The sequence below is a fragment of the Melanotaenia boesemani genome, chromosome 7 (assembly GCF_017639745.1).
Source record: "Melanotaenia boesemani isolate fMelBoe1 chromosome 7, fMelBoe1.pri, whole genome shotgun sequence".
In the NCBI taxonomy this organism is placed as follows: Eukaryota; Metazoa; Chordata; class Actinopteri; order Atheriniformes; family Melanotaeniidae; genus Melanotaenia; species Melanotaenia boesemani.
The window spans coordinates 38,186,895-38,205,870 of NC_055688.1; the positions used below are offsets into that span (position 1 = coordinate 38,186,895).

The following is an 18,976-nucleotide window of genomic DNA, read 5'->3' on the forward strand; positions in this document are numbered from 1 at the left end:
TTCAGTTAAGGATTCCATTCTTGCCAACCAGTGCAGCGTTTCCCTTGTGAAAAGTGACTCATTCAGTGCTTCTGCTTGTTAATTCAAGTCAAATTCAGGTCCTTTACCATTCTTCAGTCTTCAGCCTCCAACACACACCTACACCTGGGCATCCACCCAAATCTTCTGTGCATGCCAGCAAATGCTGCACATGCCCTCCTTGCTGGAGCATTAGAGAGAAAATTGCATTTGTGGCGCGAGGGATGATTTGTCTGAGGCCTGTTGTTCCTCTTCCCATTCATGAAAAATATCTCCATCGATTGCCAGCGGGTTTACTGTAAGGCCGATTGTGCTTGCGCTCCAGTGCTCCCAGTAATAAGCAAGAACATGTCCTACATGCCGTCCTTTCACACTCAGAGAAGAGGACATCTTGTAGCCGAGGCGCAAACTTTGTCTTTTTCTTACTTTTAGTCAGTCTTGGTCTCCAAAGTTAAATAACGAAAACAAATCAGAATTTTCACCCACCAGAGTAAATAGTTTTGTAGCTGTTGTGGAAAACCTGAAATGGGCTCTTTATTTTTCTCGTTATAGATGATGAATCTTTACTGGTTTAACTTTCGTGACGAGGCCTCTTTTCTCTGACTCCTTTCTAAATCGACAAACACAGAATAAATGAGGTTTATCTCTACAACTACCAGCTCTGGATGTATAATCCTGGTCTCTACAGGCAGATGAAACCTGTGAGATTACTACAGAAAGGGCACAATCCAGAGGTGTGTTACTGTATCAGAGTAAATTCACCTCGAACTTAAGTTGAAAATGAAGTGGAAAACCAAATTACTTTCAGTGGAAACCATAGAATAGCAGCACAGTTCATCTAGGAATGAGTAAAGCAGCCCTAGGAATGAGTAAAGTAGTCCTAGGAATGAGTAAAGCAGTCCTAGGAATGAGTAAAGCATTTCTGGGAATGAGTAAAGCTGTCCTAGGAATGAGTAAAGCAGCCCTAGGAATGAGTAAAGTCGTCCTAGGAATGAGTAAAGTCATCCTAGGAATGAGTAAAGCAGTCCTAGGAATGAGTAAAGTAGTCCTAAGAATGAGTAAAGCAGTGCTAGGAATGAGTAAAGTCGTCCTATGAATGAATAAAACATTTCTGGGAATGAGTAAAGTAGTCCTAGGAATGAGTAAAGTAGTCCTAGGAATGAGTAAAGCAGTCCTAGGAATGAGTAAAGTAGTCCTAGGAATGAGTAAAGTAGTCCTAGGAATGAGTAAAGCAGTCCTAGGAATGAGTAAAGTAGTCCTAGGAATGAGTAAAGCAGTCCTAGGAATGAGTAAAGTAGTCCTAGGAATGAATAAAGCATTTCTGGGAATGAGTAAAGTAGTCCTAAGAATGAGTGAAGTAGTCCTAGGAATGAGTGAAGTAGTCCTAGGAATGAGTAAAGCAGTCCTAGTGTTGAGTAAAGTAGTCCTAGGAATGAGTAAAGTAGTCCTAGGAATGAGTAAAACATTTCTGGGAATGAGTAAAGTAGTCCTAAGAATGAGGAAAGTAGTCCTAGGAATGAGTAAAGTAGTCCTAGGAATGAGTAAAGTAGTCCTAGGAATTAGTAAAGCAGTCCTAGGAATGAGTAAAGTCGTCCTATGAATGAATAAAGCATTTCTGGGAATGAGTAAAGTAGTCCTAGGAATGAGTAAAGTAGTCCTAGGAATGAGTAAAGCAGTCCTAGGAATGAGTAAAGTAGTCCTAGGAATGAGTAAAGCAGTCCTAGGAATGAGTAAAGTAGTCCTAGGAATGAATAAAGCATTTCTGGGAATGAGTAAAGTAGTCCTAAGAATGAGTGAAGTAGTCCTAGGAATGAGTGAAGTAGTCCTAGGAATGAGTAAAGCAGTCCTAGTATTGAGTAAAGTAGTCCTAGGAATGAGTAAAGCAGTCCTAGGAATGAGTAAAGTAGTCCTAGGAATGAATAAAGCATTTCTGGGAATGAGTAAAGTAGTCCTAAGAATGAGTAAAGCAGTGCTAGGAATGAGTAAAGTCGTCCTATGAATGAATAAAGCATTTCCTGAAATGAGTAAAGTAGTCCTAGGAATGAGTAAAGCAGTCCTAGGAATGAGTAAAGTAGTCCTAGAAATAAGTAAAGCAGTCCTATGAATGAATAAAGCATTTCTCGGGAATGAGTAAAGTAGTCCTAGGAATGAGTAAAGTAGTCCTAGGAATGAGTAAAGTAGTCCTAGGAATTAGTAAAGCAGTCCTAGGAATGAGTAAAGTCGTCCTATGAATGAATAAAGCATTTCTGGGAATGAGTAAAGTAGTCCTAGGAATGAGTAAAGTAGTCCTAGGAATGAGTAAAGCAGTCCTAGGAATGAGTAAAGTAGTCCTAGGAATGAGTAAAGCAGTCCTAGGAATGAGTAAAGCATTTCTGGGAATGAGTAAAGTAGTCCTAAGAATGAGTGAAGTAGTCCTAGGAATGAGTGAAGTAGTCCTAGGAATGAATGAAGCATTTCTGGGAATGAGTCAAGTAGTGCGAGGAATGAGTAAAGCAGTCCTAGGAATGAGTAACGTAGTCCTAGGAATGAGTAACGTAGTCCTAGGAATGAATAAAGCATTTCCTGGAATGAGTAAAGTAGTCCTAGGAATGAGTAAAGCAGTCCTAGGAATGAGTAAAGCAGTCCTAGGAATGAGAAAAGTAGTCCTAGGAATGAATAAAGCATTTCTGGGAATGAGTAAAGTAGTCCTAGGAATGAGTAAAGTAGTCCTAGGAATGAGTAAAGTCATCCTATGACTGAGTAAAGCAGTCCTAGGAATGAATGAAGCATTTCTGTGAATGAGTAAAGCAGTCCTAAGAATGAGTAAAGCATTTCTGGGAATGAGTAAAGTCGTCCTAGAAATGAGTAAAGCAGTCCTAGGAATGAGTAAAGGAGTCCTAGGAATGAGTAAAGTAGTCCTAGGAATGAGTAAAGCAGTCCTAGGAATGAGTAAAGTAGTCCTAGGAATGAGTAAAGCATTTCTGGGAATGAGTAAAGTAGTCCTAGGAATGAGTAAAGTATTCCTAGGAATGAGTAAAGCAGTCCTATGAATGAGTAAAGGAGTCCTAGGAATGAGTAAAGTAGTCCTAGGAATGAATAAAGCATTTCTGGGAATGAGTAAAGCAGTCCTAGGAATGAGTAAAGCAGTCCTGGGAATGAGTAAAGTAGTCCTAGGAATGAGTAAAGTAGTCCTAGTAATGAGTAAAGTCGTCCTACGAATGAGTAAAGCAGTCCTAGGAATGAATGAAGCATTTCTGGGAATGGGTAAAGCAGTCCTAGGAATGAGTAAAGCATTTCTGGGAATGAGTAAAGCTGTCCTAGGAATGAGTAAAGCAGTCCTAGGAATGAGTAAAGTCGTCCTAGGAATGAGTAAAGGAGTCCTAGGAATGAGTAAAGGAGTCCTAGGAATGAGTAAAGTAGTCCTAGGAATGAATAAAGCATTTCTGGGAGTGAGTAAAGCAGTCCTAGGAATGAGTAAAGTAGTCCTAGGAATGAGTAAAGCATTCGTAGGAATGAGTAAAGTAGTCCTAGGAATGAGTAAAGGAGTCCTAGGAATGGGACTGATGAAGCAGCTGTAAAACCAGCATGTTAAACACCTTAAAGGAAACAGGAAAAACTGGTTCAGGTCATTTAGCATCACCACAGATGGTGGTCGCGTGGAGGGAAGGCTGACATAACAAAGGACGCTAACGTGGCAGCACATGGTCGGTTTCCCTGCTGCTTAGACCTTCGTGGTCTACTTGAAACTTACAAGACAAACGGACCTTAATTGGAGTTTGTTTTCCCACAATGCAGCAGGGTCCCTGTGGACATTTCCACTCCACTGACTCGGTTGTCTCTCTTTCCTTCTTCAATACACAGTTCACAAAACGTGTTAGAGTCTGTTAATCAGTTTATGCTTTTCTTTCTTTATCCTCCCATCTTTCCTAAACACTCTTACCTTCTGTCACACTTTGAACCCGTCTTTCTTATTTCCTCCCTCCTTTATGGTCGGAGTCATTTCTTCAAGGATTTCTAACCTTTCTCTGATCTGCTTTCCTTTTGATTCCTCTTTGTCTGTCTGATGCTTTGATTCAGCCTGTTAGTTGGGCAGTGAAGGTAAAACAGGAGGTTCCCCCCGGACACAACATGACCAGTGTTTTCATCAGATGTGCTGTATGGTTAGAGACCTCCTCTCCTCTGCTCTCTGCTTGGTTTTGTTCAACACAAATGTAAATGCTGAGCGAAGGAAAGCCTAACAGGAATCCCAGACAACCGTGTGCAGCCGAGCAGACTGCAGTTTGGAGAAGTTTTGTCAAGGTTTCCATTTAGATGTTCAGGTTACACAAAGGTGTGGGAGCCAAGAGACCGAGCTCTGCATGGGACAGAGTTGGTTTATGCCTCACTACGGATCTATTTTCAAACCTCGTGCAATATTAGAAAGGGCTTTAACACATTTATGCCTCATTACTCATATATTCTGGGTTGACATGAGGACTCGGCTCTGAAACTTGGACTCAAGTCACATATACAGTGACTTGAGAATCAACTTGGACTCATAAGTTAAAAACACTACGTAACTTTCTGACCTTAAAACTCTGTTCTGTAGTTGCTTGATGCACAGTGACATCTATCAAATGAATTTCTGGTGCATCCTGAGGTTGAGAAACCACTTCATCACTTTTTCTTCCAGGATGTCACGTGATGGTGCAGCTGAGTTTCACTTTACACACCGCGTCACACGTTAGCAACATGCTAGCAAGCAGATATAAACACACCAACCAGTTCAAACAAGACATTATCGGAGGAATAGAGGAAAAGAAGAGGGAGAGACAGAACAAAAGACAAGAGTCCAGATCAGACTGACTTTTACTGGCTTGAGAGATCTCAGAGTTCAGGTAGGATGAAGATGATGCTGGATTAGCCATCAATAGGGGGCGCAACTGAGAAAATCTGCTAAAGCTCTGTGGAGCTTCTTTAAGACTTGTCATCAAGCTTTAGTTTTTAATGATTTCTTTCTCCTGTCTGCGATTTATTTCCACAGACATGACGCTGATGTAACATCACGCAAACACAGATACCTTCACACACGTAATCAATAAGAGCAATGGCCGCCCTGGCGAACTCACCTACAGTCGGCCCACATTCCATTATAACTTTTGAGTATAAAAACTTCATAAAGAGACAAATTATAGATCAGCAAACAGCAACGTCAATGCTTTACACACACACACACACACATGCTGAATGAAGGAATTATGGATATTGAATTATTTCCAGTGATGGTTTTATAACAGTGTCTCCCAGTCCTCTGACAGCCAAACAGCTCCAGTATAAATGAAGCCTGCTAGGGTTTAGTTAACTGAACTTAATAGAGCACTGTACCGTTTATGAGGTTCATTATAATTGTTTTATTTTGCACCTCGGAAGCAACAGGCTGATAAAACAACTCACACAACAATAACACCTTATAATAAAGCTGATAATGATAAATTAGCGATAATGGGGTAAAGTCTTCCCTATTTATATCTTCAAAGACGTCAGGCGCCACTGCCCACCATATTCTTATATAGCGTCCTGGGACTCGATATAGAATCATATAGAAGTAATAAAGGATAGAAATAGCTCCACAGCATGGGATGCTTCCTTTTCTTTTGATCAAGAAGCACTGAAGAAAAAACCAAGCTTGAGCATCTAATGATCCTGACAGGACATGCAGTGTAGAAAAGGGATGGTAATGAGTTTGAACATAGCATGGTGTGGAGAAGGGATGTGGAGAGAAGGCAAGGGTGAAGAGATGTCATCTGTGGTTTCAGCTAAAACTTCCCAAGAGATATACAATCGACCAGGAAACCTCCCGTCTGGGAATAACAGTGTTCTTTTGTGGAACACCACATGGCTGATAGTGTAGAACTCTTCATTATCCTCCCAGGAAATGGCTGAAGACGTAGGGGCACCTGAAACCCCACTTCTTGTCCAGTAGAGCCAATAATTATCATGGCTTGCTGCTCTTTCTGTCGGCTCTGAGAATCCTGCCAGGCTAACATTGCCGAACACTGGAGGGAAAATCTAAACCTCGGAGGCTCTTTATATATATATATATATATATATATATATATATATGTGTGTGTGTGTGTGTGTGTGTATGCCCGGATGTGGCTTACCGGGGCCCCCATCTGGAGCTGGGCCTGGAAATGGGGCACGGAGGCGAGCGCCTGGTGGCCGGGCCTTTGCCCATGGGGCCCGCTCAAGCTCAGCCCGAAAGGGTCACATGGGCCTACCTCCAATGGGCTCACCACCTGCAGGAGGGGCCATAGGGGTCACCTCTCTGGCGGGGAAGGAGCCTGAGCTGGTGCACAAGGTTGAGCGGTTCCGTCTAGATATAGCTGGACTCACCTCGACGCACGGCTTGGGCTCTGGAACCACTGTCCTTGAGAGGGGCTGGACCCTCTTCCAGGATTGGAAAGGATTGTGTCTCTGCTCTTTGCAGATGATGTGGTTCTGTTGGCTTCAACGGGCCGTGATCTTCAGCTCTCACTTGAGTGATTTGCAGCCGAGTGTGAAGCGGTGAAGCGGCTGGGATGAGAATCAGCCCCTCCAAATTTCATATTATATTTATGAAGAGCCTCAGCTCTAAATATACGTATTATATATATATATATATATATATATATATATGTGTGTGTGTGTAGAAAGAATTGAGCTTAACTGATCTCACTTTTAGCTGATCCAAGAATACATTTAAAAGCTCAAGTCAGGATTATCAGACTCGATTTACTCTAGCAGAGAAAGGTGGGACTTAAAATGAGAAAAAAATAAAAATTTGATCAATATTCAAGATCTCCCTGAGCAATGCACATACACAAGGTCAATAAAATGCAGTGATAAAACACATAAAAAGCGAGCGTTGGATGCATCAGAGCATCAGCGCTTTGTGGAGGATTCACAGCTGATAGCCGGCTGGGCTCGGTACGACTGGGGTCGCAACATTCAGCCTGTCACTTTGCTTTACTGCACTTTCTCTGCCAAACCAAACTTTTAAACAACGTACTCCTGTCCTCACCAGAGGTGAGAATTACTGAATGAGAAGAAGGGACAACCAACGAGGAAAAAAATATTTTCATCTATTGGTTAATGCAGGACAACTTGTGTTTCCATGGAGCTGAATCAGATCTTAGCGGTCGTGGGTTGATCAGACTTCTATCAGAATTTCTTCTTCAACGTCTGACCAGCAAACATTTTTCCCGTCCAGAGCCGTCTGTCATTCCACTTGCCCTGTATTGTGGTCCACTTCCTGTATGTGGTTCACTTGAATTTGATTGGATGCAGTCTGTTGGGTTTCCTTAGCTAGGCTATTATATTTTTATGAATTGGCTTGTACGAACACTGACTGGATCACGATAATTCAGCTTGAGCTGATTGATTGATTAGTCTGTGTAAATAAACTGATATCTACGTTTAATGATGGCCCAGAGTTCACCTCAGTGATCCGAATTGTTCATTCACACCTCTCCAAATGTACCAGACTATTCTATTCTATTCTGTTCTATTCTATATATAAAAACTATATATATATATATATATATATATATATATATATAGTTTTTTGTAAGTCATTTTGTTTAAATAGACTTTCCAGACTTTCCAAGCAAATGAAGCAAATGAATTGGGATGGGAAAAGGAAGGTCTAGAGTTGAGCTGCTTCAGTGTTGAAGGCTTCAGTGCTGGATAGCTGTAGCTAACACTGGATAGATTTAGCTAACATTGACTAGATTTAGCTAACACTGGATAGATTTAGCTAACATTGACTACCGTTAGCTAACACTGGATAGATTTAGCCAACACTGGATAGCTTTAGCTAACACTGGATAGCGTTAGCTAAGACTGGATAGATTTAGCTAACATTGACTAGATTTAGCTAACACTGGATAGATTTAGCTAACATTGACTACTGTTAGCTAACACTGGATAGATTTAGCCAACACTGGATAGCTTTAGCTAACACTGGATAGCGTTAGCTAACACTGGACAGATTTACCTAACACTGGATAGCTTTAGCTAACATTGGATAGCGTTAGCTAACACTGGATAGATTTAGCTAACATTGACTAGATTTAGCCAACACTGGATAGCTTTAGCTAACACTGGATAGCGTTAGCTAACACTGGATAGATTTAGCTAACATTGACTAGATTTAGCTAACACTGGACAGATTTACCTAACACTGGATAGCTTTAGCTAACATTGGACAGATTTACCTAACACTGGATAGCTTTAGCTAACACTGGATAGCGTTAGCTAACACTGGATAGATTTAGCTAACATTGACTAGATTTAGCTAACACTGGACAGATTTACCTAACACTGGATAGCTTTAGCTAACACTGGATAGCGTTAGCTAACACTGGATAGATTTAGCTAACACTGGATAGTGTTAGCTAACACTCCATCAAGGGTTCTCGGCTCTGCCTCGTTACCTCTGTTTATAAAAACGTAGTTGATGAACTGGATTGTACAGATTTTTAAGTCTTTCTCTATAACTTTTGCTACTGGCTACCTGAACATCTTCTGCTTTTTGGAAGTTTGTGAAACAGCTGACTGATGCAGTACCGCCACCAGATGGTGGGAAGTTTTACAGCTGAGTTTGTCATGGATAACAGGAATATCTCATGCATTTTTAGTCAATAACATCTGCGGTTTCGCGGCACACAGGAGTAAAACTGAAAGGCATTTGTGGTTCTCTAGGTGGCACTGGAGGCCCAAACATGGTCCCATGGTTGCGTCACTGTATGTTTAAATACTGTTTTCAAAGTTAAGTGTCCCAAACTGTAGATTCAGATCCAGAAGAAACAAGAAAACAGACTCCTAACGAAGGTCACAAGCTAAATAAAACTACAGACAGATTTTTACGTCATTTTTAAAACATTTAAAACATTTCAATGGCCAATTGCTAAAAATACCATGATTACTTATTGATTTGTCTGATATTACTATCGTTCAGGGTTCTAAGAGTATCTTTCTATCCTGCGCTGATTTGCCTGACGGTCCTTGGAAGGCTCACAAGGTTGTGATGGATTTAATTTGCTTTGCAATCTGCCGGGCAGGGAGGCCTTTCCCATGAGCCTCTGCTCTGTCGACACCTGTGTTGTTGTAGTATTTTTGGCACTGTTATCCATGGCAGCCGAGAGAGGAGATGGATAGCAGTTGTTCAGGTGAGAGCTCAGATAAAGAGCTCAGCCAGGAGTAAATCTCTTTCAGTCTGTCTCATTTTCTGTTTTCTTATTTTTCTCCTCTATTCTCTGTTGTCAGAATCTTATTGTAAATACACATCCTCCATTTCAACCTCGCTATGGCTGACAACCCTGAAGTTGCATCTGGAGAACTACTGGCTGAAATGGGAGTCGTTTGAATCTAAATGCTCAGTCATAGCTGTCTGAGTCAATCTCACCTTATAATGAAGAGGGTTGGGAAAACAGTGGTGCTAAATATTTCACACAAAGCATGTTTTTTTCACAGTTGATGATGATTCATGGTGAAGCTAAATGATATTTTTAAGTATTTAAGCACTGTTTCATCCATTGGAACAATTGGACTTTATTAGTCGGCTTACGTCCTACTTGCGCACAAAGCTGAGGCTTTGTTAAATGATGGATGAGTCCACCTGCACCTCAATGTGGAACAAACTAAAGACATGATGGTTTATTTCCGAACGTCCTGTCCCTCTCCATTACAGACCATCATTAAAGGCACAGAAATAGATGCCGAGGATGAAGTGATGAAGAGGATCCATCATCACTTGAACATTCTGAGGAGGTTTCAGGTTTTCACAGTGGTTTTTATCTGCCCATATTTTAACTCACATGCGCCAGTATTAATAAAGTCCAATCTCCAGTCAGTGGACCAGTAGATTCCAACGTCCACATTGACTCAGGTAACAGTTTTCTACCCTGATTCATCTCTCTCAGCAGCAGCAGTCTTTTCTTTTTAATGATATGCCTCTTCGTATTGTTCCTATGCTTAAATATGCAAATGCAAATTTTATTGATGAATTTTCTGAATTATTGTCGGTTATCTCTACTGATTTTAACCATTTCATCTTAACTGGGGATTTTAACATTCACATAGATAACATGACGGATGGTAATGTCAAGGAATTTTCTTCCATATTGGATGTTTGGTTTGTGGCAACATGTAAAAGAACCGACCCACATTCGAGGTCACATTCTGGACCTGGTTATTTCAAAGGGTGTGGAAATTTTTTCTGTAGCTGTCACTGACTTGGCCTTGTCTGACCATTTTTGTATTTTGTTTGATTTACTGATCACTCAGAATGTTCAACCAACCTGCTCCTCGGTTAGGAAGAGGAACATTAATGAAAGAACAAGTGCTAAGTTTGTGGAGGCCATAGCTATGTTACCAACAACCAGTGCAGAGTCAGTTGATGGACTCCTGGATCATTTCAATCTGAAAGTCTTGAATGTAATGGATGCTGTTGCACCGATAAGAATCAAGAGCAACTTGAGCAAACAGAAAACACCATGGAGAAACACCACTGTGGGTACCAGCCTAAAAAGAGAATGCAGAAAAACTGAGCGGAAATGGCGGAAAAATAAACTTCAAATTTACTATGAGCTGTGAAACAAAGCCTGCGTAACTATAACAATGAGCTGTGAAGGCCAGAGAGCTGCATTTATCTGGAATGATTAACAGGAACATCAACAATTCTCGCACTCTGTTTGCTATGATTGAAAACCTTACTAATCCTCCTATACAGATAAGCCCAGAGCTCCTTTCCACTGAGAAATGCAACCAATTTGCAAACTTTTTTAGCCAAAAAATTAAAACAATTAGGCAAAATATTAATTCCACACAGTCAAACAAGAAAATTAGTCTGTGCCTAAAACCCGGAAACAATTCTGCTGTCATGTCGCAATTTAAAATGGTGAATTTAAAAGTCCTACAAGAAACATTTTGGCAGTTGAAATCAACAACATGCACTCTGGACATGATACCATCTGACTTTTTAAAAACAGTTTTTACCTCAGTAGAAAGTGATCTCCTACTGATAGTTAACAGCTCACTGGCATCAGGCATTTTTCCCAAGTCACTAAAGATAGCTGCTATTAAGCCTCCTAAAGAAAAGGACTCTAGACGCCTCTGTAATGAACAACTATAGACCGTCTCTAACCTCTCTTTTATTTCCAAGATTATTGAAAAAGCTGTATTTCACCAGCTTCATGACTTTTTAAATGACAGTGGAAATCTTGATAAATTTCAGTCCGGCTTCCGACCTCATCACAGCCCTGAAACAGCTCTGGTCAAAGTGTTAAATGACATTAGGTTGAATACTGGTTCTGGTCAAGTATCAGTCCTGGTTCTGTTGGATCTCAGTGCTGCGTTTGATACTGTAGATCACAGAATCCTGTTGCACAGGCTGGAAAACTGGGTTGGACTTTCTGGAGCGTTCCTTAACTGGTTCAGGTCCTATTTAGAAGGCCGGAGTTATTTTGTTACGATCGGCAGCTATGAATCCGAGCGAGTGGCCATGACTTGTGGAGTCCCCCAGGGGTCAGTCCTTGGACCTCTTCTGTTCAACTTGTATATGCTCCCTGTGGGTAAAATATTACAGAACTATAGCATTAGTTATCAAAGTTATGCAGATGATACACAACTTTATGTGTCTCTGTCACCAGATGACTGCAGTCCAATAGACTTAATGTGTCTGTGTCTGGAGCAAATAAACACCTGGATGAGGGAGAATTTTCTACAATTAAATGAAGACAAAACTGAGATTATTCTGTTTGGTAGCAAAGAGAAGAGGGTCAGCATTGGCAAACACCTGGAGACTCGGGCTCTTAAAATCACCAACCAAGTTCGTAACCTGGGAGTGTTGATAGACTCAGATCTGACTTTCAGCAGCCACATCAAAGCTTCACTAAGAAGCTTTTTACCAGCTCAGAAACATCAACAAAATTAAAAGTTTAGTTTCCCAGAAAGACCAAGAGAAAGTCATCCATGCATTCATCTCCAGTAGGCTGGATTACTGTAATGGTCTTTTAACAGGACTTCCTAAAAAGAGCATTAAACATCTGCAGCTCATCCAGAACGCTGCTGCTAGAGTTTTAACCAGGACTAAGAGATCTGAACACATCACACCAGTTTTGAAATCTTTACACTGGCTTCCAGTCAGTCACAGAATAGATTTTAAAACCCTTCTGCTTGTTTACAAATCCCAGAATGGTTTAGGCCCAGAATACATCCGTGATATGTTCAGAGAATATAAACCTAGCAGAGCTCTTAGGTCCAAAGACTCTGGTCAACTAGTCCAGGCCAGAGTCCAGACTAAACATGGAGAAGCAGCATTTAGCTCTTATGCTGCAAACAAATGGAACAAACTGCCAGTGGAGATTAAACTTTCCCCAAATGTAGACATTTTCAAATCCAGGTTAAAAACATTTCTTTTCTCATGCGCCTATGCATGAAATCTGCACGGTAACTTTTTTTTTTAACTTATCTTGCTTTTAATCATTTTAATGTAATTTATTATTTTATTGTGATTATGTGTTGATTATGTGTTGATGCCTTTTACTATTTCTAAATATCTGTAATATCTTTGTTTTATGTAAAGCACTTTGAATTGTCCTGTACATGAAATGTGCTATACAAATAAGCTGCCTTGCCTTGCCCTAAATATAAAACCTCTCAGTCCAATCGGGTAATATTAACTAGCTTTTTTCAGTGGTTGCCATGGTGAATCCAGATATCAGGGCTATAATGATGATGCCTTTTTGTGGTGGTTCCAACTCTGGACAAAGATACTCAGAGCTGCCCAGCTCAGACCTGGAACACGCATAAGGATTTTTTAAATCTGATGAGATTTTTATCTGTTATTATTTATCTGAGACTCTACACATAAAGATAAAAACCAGGCATTTAACAGTGTTTGATTATGCTGTGTGTGGTGGCTCTGATAATCTCAGCACAGAACAACACACATAACGATGCAGTCCCACAGCCGATCTAGAATCTAGTCCTCCGAGCCGGAAATCTCGCGTGATCAAATGTGATCTAAGAAAAACAAAGAAGTACCATGGCAACAACACCCAGTATGGAAGAGGATATACAAGACAGGGAATGCTGGTGGTCTTGGGAATATTATCAACAGAAAAAGCCAGAACTGAACAGACTGGAGACGGCGTGAACATGGACTTTATGTCCTTCCTTGCTCTCCAGTCGGCTCACTCTCTGATTGGCTATGTTCTGTACCACATCACCATCTATACAGTCATGACTCAGGAGTCGTCGGCTTTTCCCCACACGTGAAGATTTTTGGTCATTAATATTGAACTTGTTGAGTACTTCTGGTTGTCGGCCATGACCTGTTTCGGAGCTGGATGTTGGGACTAATTGACTCGAAACACACCTCAGACCACATGATAATTTTATAAGATAATCTTATAAGACATCAGATGATCAGGTGTTTGCCATCCTAGGTTGCGATGAGGCAAAATCGAGAAAAAAACCAGCCCGATAATCTTGGATAGACCTGGAACCAGTTAACCCAGGGTTTCTACTTAGACTCAGACTCGGTTAACCCAGGGTTTCTGACTAGACTCAGAACCCAGGGTTTCAAACTAGACTCAGACCCAGTTAACCCAGGGTTTCGAACTAGACTCGGACCCAGTTAACCCAGGATTTCCGACTACACTCAGAGAACCAGTTAACCCAGGGTTTTTAACCAGATTTGGACACTGTTAACTTAGGGTTACTGACTAGATTCTGACCCATATAACCCAGGGTTTCTGACCCAGGTAGCTCAGGGATTTTGATTAGACTCAGAACCAGTTAACCCGGGGTTTCTAACTAGACTCAGAATCAGTTAACCCTGGGTTTCTAACTAGACTCAGAATCAGTTAACCCAGGGCTTCAAATCAGATTTGGACCCAGTTAACCCAGGGTTGCTGACCCAGTTAACCTAGGGTTCCTGACTAGACTCGGACCCAGTTAACCCGGGGTTTCTAACTAGACTCAAAAAAACAGTTAACCCAGGATTTCTAACTAGACTCAGAACCAGTTAACCCAGGGTCTCAAACCAGATTCGGACCCAGTTAACCCAGGCTTTCTAACTAGACTCAGAACCAGTTAACCCAGGGTTTTTAACCAGATTCTGACACTGTTAACCCAGGGTTTCTAACCCAGTTAACCCAGGGATTCTGACTATTCTATTCTATTCTATTCTATTCTATTCTACAGTCATTTAGCAGACGCTTTTATCCAAAGCGACTTACATTTGAGAGGAAGAACAACACAAGCATGAATTCAAACAAGATGGGACGTCATAATTAAGTGATAGTCAGACCGCTTTTGAGTCCAGTTGGACCCAGGTGCTGTCATGTAGTGCTAGTGCAGTGCATATAATTTTTTTTTTTTTTTTTTTTTTTAGTCATTTTATTTAAATACAGGATCACGATTTCATCACACAATATCAACTTGGTCATAAGTGCATGATTTCATCACATAATATCATCTTGGGCATAAGTGCACACAGCTTCTTCAGTACTTGGTTGAGCCAAAAAGCTGGACAAATCTTTCTGACTCATTTAGTTAAGCTAAATGTGGAAATGCTCCTTAAACAACTGAGTCCTTAGCTTGGTCTTAAAAGTGGATACGGACTCTGCGGATCGGACGCAGTTTGGTAGATCGTTCCACCACCGGGGAACAACAGAGGAGAAGAGTCTAGCTACTGATTTTGCGCCACGTTGTGGTGGGAGCACTAGGCGTCTTTCACTGGTAGAGCGTAAGTTTCGATAGGGAGTGTAGCTCTGGATTAAGGAGTGAAGGTAGACCGGAGCCGTTTGGGTTATTGTTTTGTAAGCCAGAAGCAGAGCTTTGAATTTGATGCGTGCTGCAACTGGAAGCCAGTGAAGAGCAATTAGCAGTGGAGTGACATGAGCTCTTTTGGGCTGGTTGAAGACCAGACGTGCTGCTGCGTTCTGGATCATCTGCAGAGGTTTAACTGAGCATGCAGGCAGGCCAGCCAGTAAGGAGTTGCAGTAGTCAATGCGTGAAATGACCAGAGCCTGGACCAGGAGCTGGGTCGTGTGTTCAGTCAGGTAGGGTCTGATCCTCCTGATGTTGTAGAGAGCAAATCGGCAAGACCGGGAAACCGAGGCAACATGGTCCTTAAAGGTCAGCTGGTTGTCTACCATGACACCAAGATTCCTGGTAGGAGATGTAGGCACTAGTGTGATTGAGTCAAGCTGCACACTTATCTGTGGTGGTAAAGAAGGACTGGCTGGAAAGAGAATAAGCTCAGTCTTGGACAGATTTAGCTGAAGGTGGCGATCCTTCATCCATGCAGAGATATCAGCAAGGCATGCTGATATTCGCATTGAGACAGTTGTGTCATCAGGTGGGAAAGAAAGGAAAAGCTGAGTGTCATCTGCATAGCAGTGTTAGGAGAAACCATGAGAGCTAATGACTGCACCGAGTGAGGAGGTGTATAGGGAAAAGAGAAGAGGGCGGAGCACCGAGCCCTGAGGCACCCCTGTTGTCAGCCCATGTGATCTGGACACGCCCCCTCGCCAAGATACTTTGAATGATCTCCCTGTGAGGTAGGATGTAAACCACGAGAGGACAGATCCTGAGATGCCAAGCTCCAAGAGTTTGGAGAGCAGTATAAGGACTGAGGATTGACCAGTGGATCTGGCAAGCCGTAGGGAATCAGTAACTGACAGGAGAGCAGTTTCAGTAGAGCGGCCTTGCCTATATCCAGATTGATATGGATCTAACAGGTTGTTGTCTTGGAGGAACTGTGAGACCTGACTGAAGACGGCACGCTCTAGTAGTTTAGACATGAATGGAAGCAATGAGACCGGCCGGTAGTTTTCAACCTGGGCTGGGTTGAGTGTGGGTTTCTTCAGCAGTGGGGTAACCCGAGCTTGCTTGAAGGCAGAAGGAAAGACACCGGATTTAAGAGAGGAGTTGATAATATGAGTTACTGCAGATTTGACTGTAGGTAAAATGCTCTGCAGGATGTCAGAGGGAACAGGATCAAGAGGACAGGTTGTGGGTTTTGAGCTGACTAGAAGTTTAGAGACTTCGTCCTCATTCAGACAGCGGAAAGAGTAGAGTGAGGCACCAGTAGCTGGTTTGGTAAGGCTGAGTTGGTCAGGCTCAGTGAATTGGTTGCTGATGGTAGCGACCTTTTCAGTGAAGTAGGAAGCAAACATTTCTGCAGTCAGCATAGTGGGAGGCTGAGCAGGTGGTGGAGATAGAAGAGAGTTAAACGCCATGAACAGTTGTCGTGTGTTGGGAGCATTGCGGATCCTGTTCTGATAAAAGGCTATCTTGGCTGCCTTTAGGCTGGATGTGAAAGTTTCAAGTTTTGCTGGTACTCAGACAAGTCAGTGTGCTCTTTTGATTTGCGCCACTTTCTTTCAGCCGCCCTGAGTCCGGCTCTGTGATCCCTTAGAGCATCTGTGAGCCATGGACTGGGAGGGTTTTGTCTGGCTGGTTTTGACACCAGATTAGACTAGATTCGGACACTGTTAACCCAGGGTTTCTAACCAGATTCGGGCACTGTTAACCCAGGGTTTCTAACCAGATTCGGACACTGTTAACCCAGGGTTTCAAACTAGACTCAGACCCAGTTAACCCAGGGTTTCTGACTTGATTCGGACACTGTTAACCCAGGGTTTCTAACTAGATTCAGGCACTGTTAACCCAGGGTTTCTAACTAGATTCCGGCACTGTTAACCCAGGGTTTCTAACCAGATTCGGGCACTGTTAACCCAAGGTTTCTAACCAGATTCGGACACTGTTAACCCAGGGTTTCTAACCCAGTTGACCCAGGGATTCTGACTAGATTCGGACACTGTTAACCCAGGGTTTCTAACCAGATTCGGGCACTGTTAACCCAGGGTTTCTAACCAGATTCGGACACTGTTAACCCAGGGTTTCAAACTAGACTCAGACCCAGTTAACCCAGGGTTTCTGACTTGATTCGGACACTGTTAACCCAGGGTTTCTAACTAGATTCCGGCACTGTTAACCCAGGGTTTCTAACCAGATTCGGGCACTGTTAACCCAAGGTTTCTAACCAGATTCGGACACTGTTAACCCAGGGTTTTTGACTAGACTCTAAGTTAGTTAAACCTTTCTGGAACAGGCCCAGTTCTAACTCTGCATTCTGTGTGTAAACCATCAGCTTCTTTATCTGGTTCACGACTAGACTTTGCTTCAGCTCCTCATTCAGGAGACCGTGGGATACAATTCATCCTATTGATACATTGCAGCAGACGTCACAGACGTGTTCCACTGCGTTCGAATGCTTGCCTCCGCCATATTGAGTACCTGCACTGAGTACCTGAACCACACAGGTAGTCGGAGATGCCGTCAAAATGCTGTGCAGTTGGTGTGACAAAAAGAAAGGAGACCGATATATAGCTTTTTATCGATTACCAAAGGAAGAAGAATGTTGTCAGAGATGGCTTTCAGCGATCAGGAGGGTTAACTGGACGCCGACTGCAAGTAGCTGTCTGTGCAGTATACATTTCATATCAGGTGAGTTTCAATGCAAGCTAGGAGAGCTAGCTTTAGCTGAGAAGTAAGTGATTAGATTAAATCCGATTAGACCCTTTGTGCAACAAATGCATTTGATTAGCATTTCATATGAAGATCTTTCAACAGAGATAGCAGTTGTTAGCTTAGCTTACATATCAGTCTACAGCAACAAAAGTTAGCTTACACCACAACAAGCTAAGCTGCCAAAGGACGCTCCTCTGCAGTCTGTGCTGTCTTAATAATAACTGACGATTGGTAAAACAGCAGCGGATATTTTAATCGTTTCCCTGTTGTTTTATTTATGGCCACTTCTGTGTACTACCAGCATTTACAGTTTTCAGTTTCTGTTAACTTCGGGTGGAAGGTCAATGTTGATAGTTTATTGTGCTTAGATCAACTTAAGATATTTCATTCATCTGGTTACTTGGTTGTAGCTGCCTGGAAAACAGGTCGAGTAATATTAACTGAAACCTCTGTCTCATCAGGAGCAAAAAGCCAGAACCCACTAAGTCCAGACTATGTACCAACAATATGTCCTCATCTAAGTTCTCCCAACAAGCAGAAGAGGATTCATCAAATGAAAAGGTTTGAACGAACTCAGGCCCTGAAAAGAAAAAGGGCAGTGAGCAGAGCTGACAGAGGAGGGACAGGAAAAGCAGGAGAGGACAGACAGGAGGAGGAAAACAGTGACCAGGAGGACCGAGGAGAGGACAGAGAGGAGGAGGACAGACAGGAGGAGGACAACAGCGACCAGCAGGACCAAGGAGAGGACAGACAGGAGGAGGACAGACAGGAGGAGGACAACAGTGACCAGCAGGAGGAAGGGGATCAATAATATCACTCCATAAATAGCAAATGTTTTCAAGGTTTTGTCGGTCTGTTTTGTTTCACATTTCATTTAGCCCTGAAATTAGAGCCTTCCTCTCAGAAAAAAAAAATGTTTTTTTGTGAAGATGTGGAGGGGTGTAGATGGTGAAATAAAAAAAAAAAATACAAAAAACAAAACAAAAAACAGTTAATTTATTCCTTGCACTAATTTTTTATTTTCTTGTTTGGTTTTTGATGTTTTATTGATGTCATATCATTTTTAGGTCTCTGGTTTCTCATGACAATAGCAATGCTCTGTTGTGTGGGTGGGTTGGCTTGACTGGTTGGCATAGCAACCATTTTGTTTTGGAGCTCCTCTCTGTATGAGAAATGCTATATTATGTAAGGGATAATGCCCGACGAGGTGTCCATTATCATAAATCATTGGACGACGCCTCTGAGGGCATTATCCCACTTATACCATGGTCAGTTACGAAAGAAAAAAATATAAAATAAATTATTAATGCGTTAATGTTGTTTTTTTACCATTAAACTCTTAAGTTTTTCACAAGAAGTGACTGAGTGGACTATTTAACATCTCTCCTTGTGACGCTTTGCCAAGGTAACC

The 18,976-nt window shown here is 42.0% G+C and overlaps 1 long non-coding RNA gene across 1 annotated transcript; it reads left to right on the forward strand.

Annotated features, from left to right (window-relative positions):
• The first annotated feature begins 8,546 nt into the window (after window positions 1–8,546).
• Window positions 8,547–17,788, forward strand: LOC121643227. The gene is made up of 3 exons (XR_006011067.1): window positions 8,547–8,557; window positions 9,437–9,439; window positions 17,590–17,788. It is a non-coding gene; the product is annotated as an uncharacterized LOC121643227 (long non-coding RNA).
• Window positions 17,789–18,976: the final 1,188 nt, after the last annotated feature.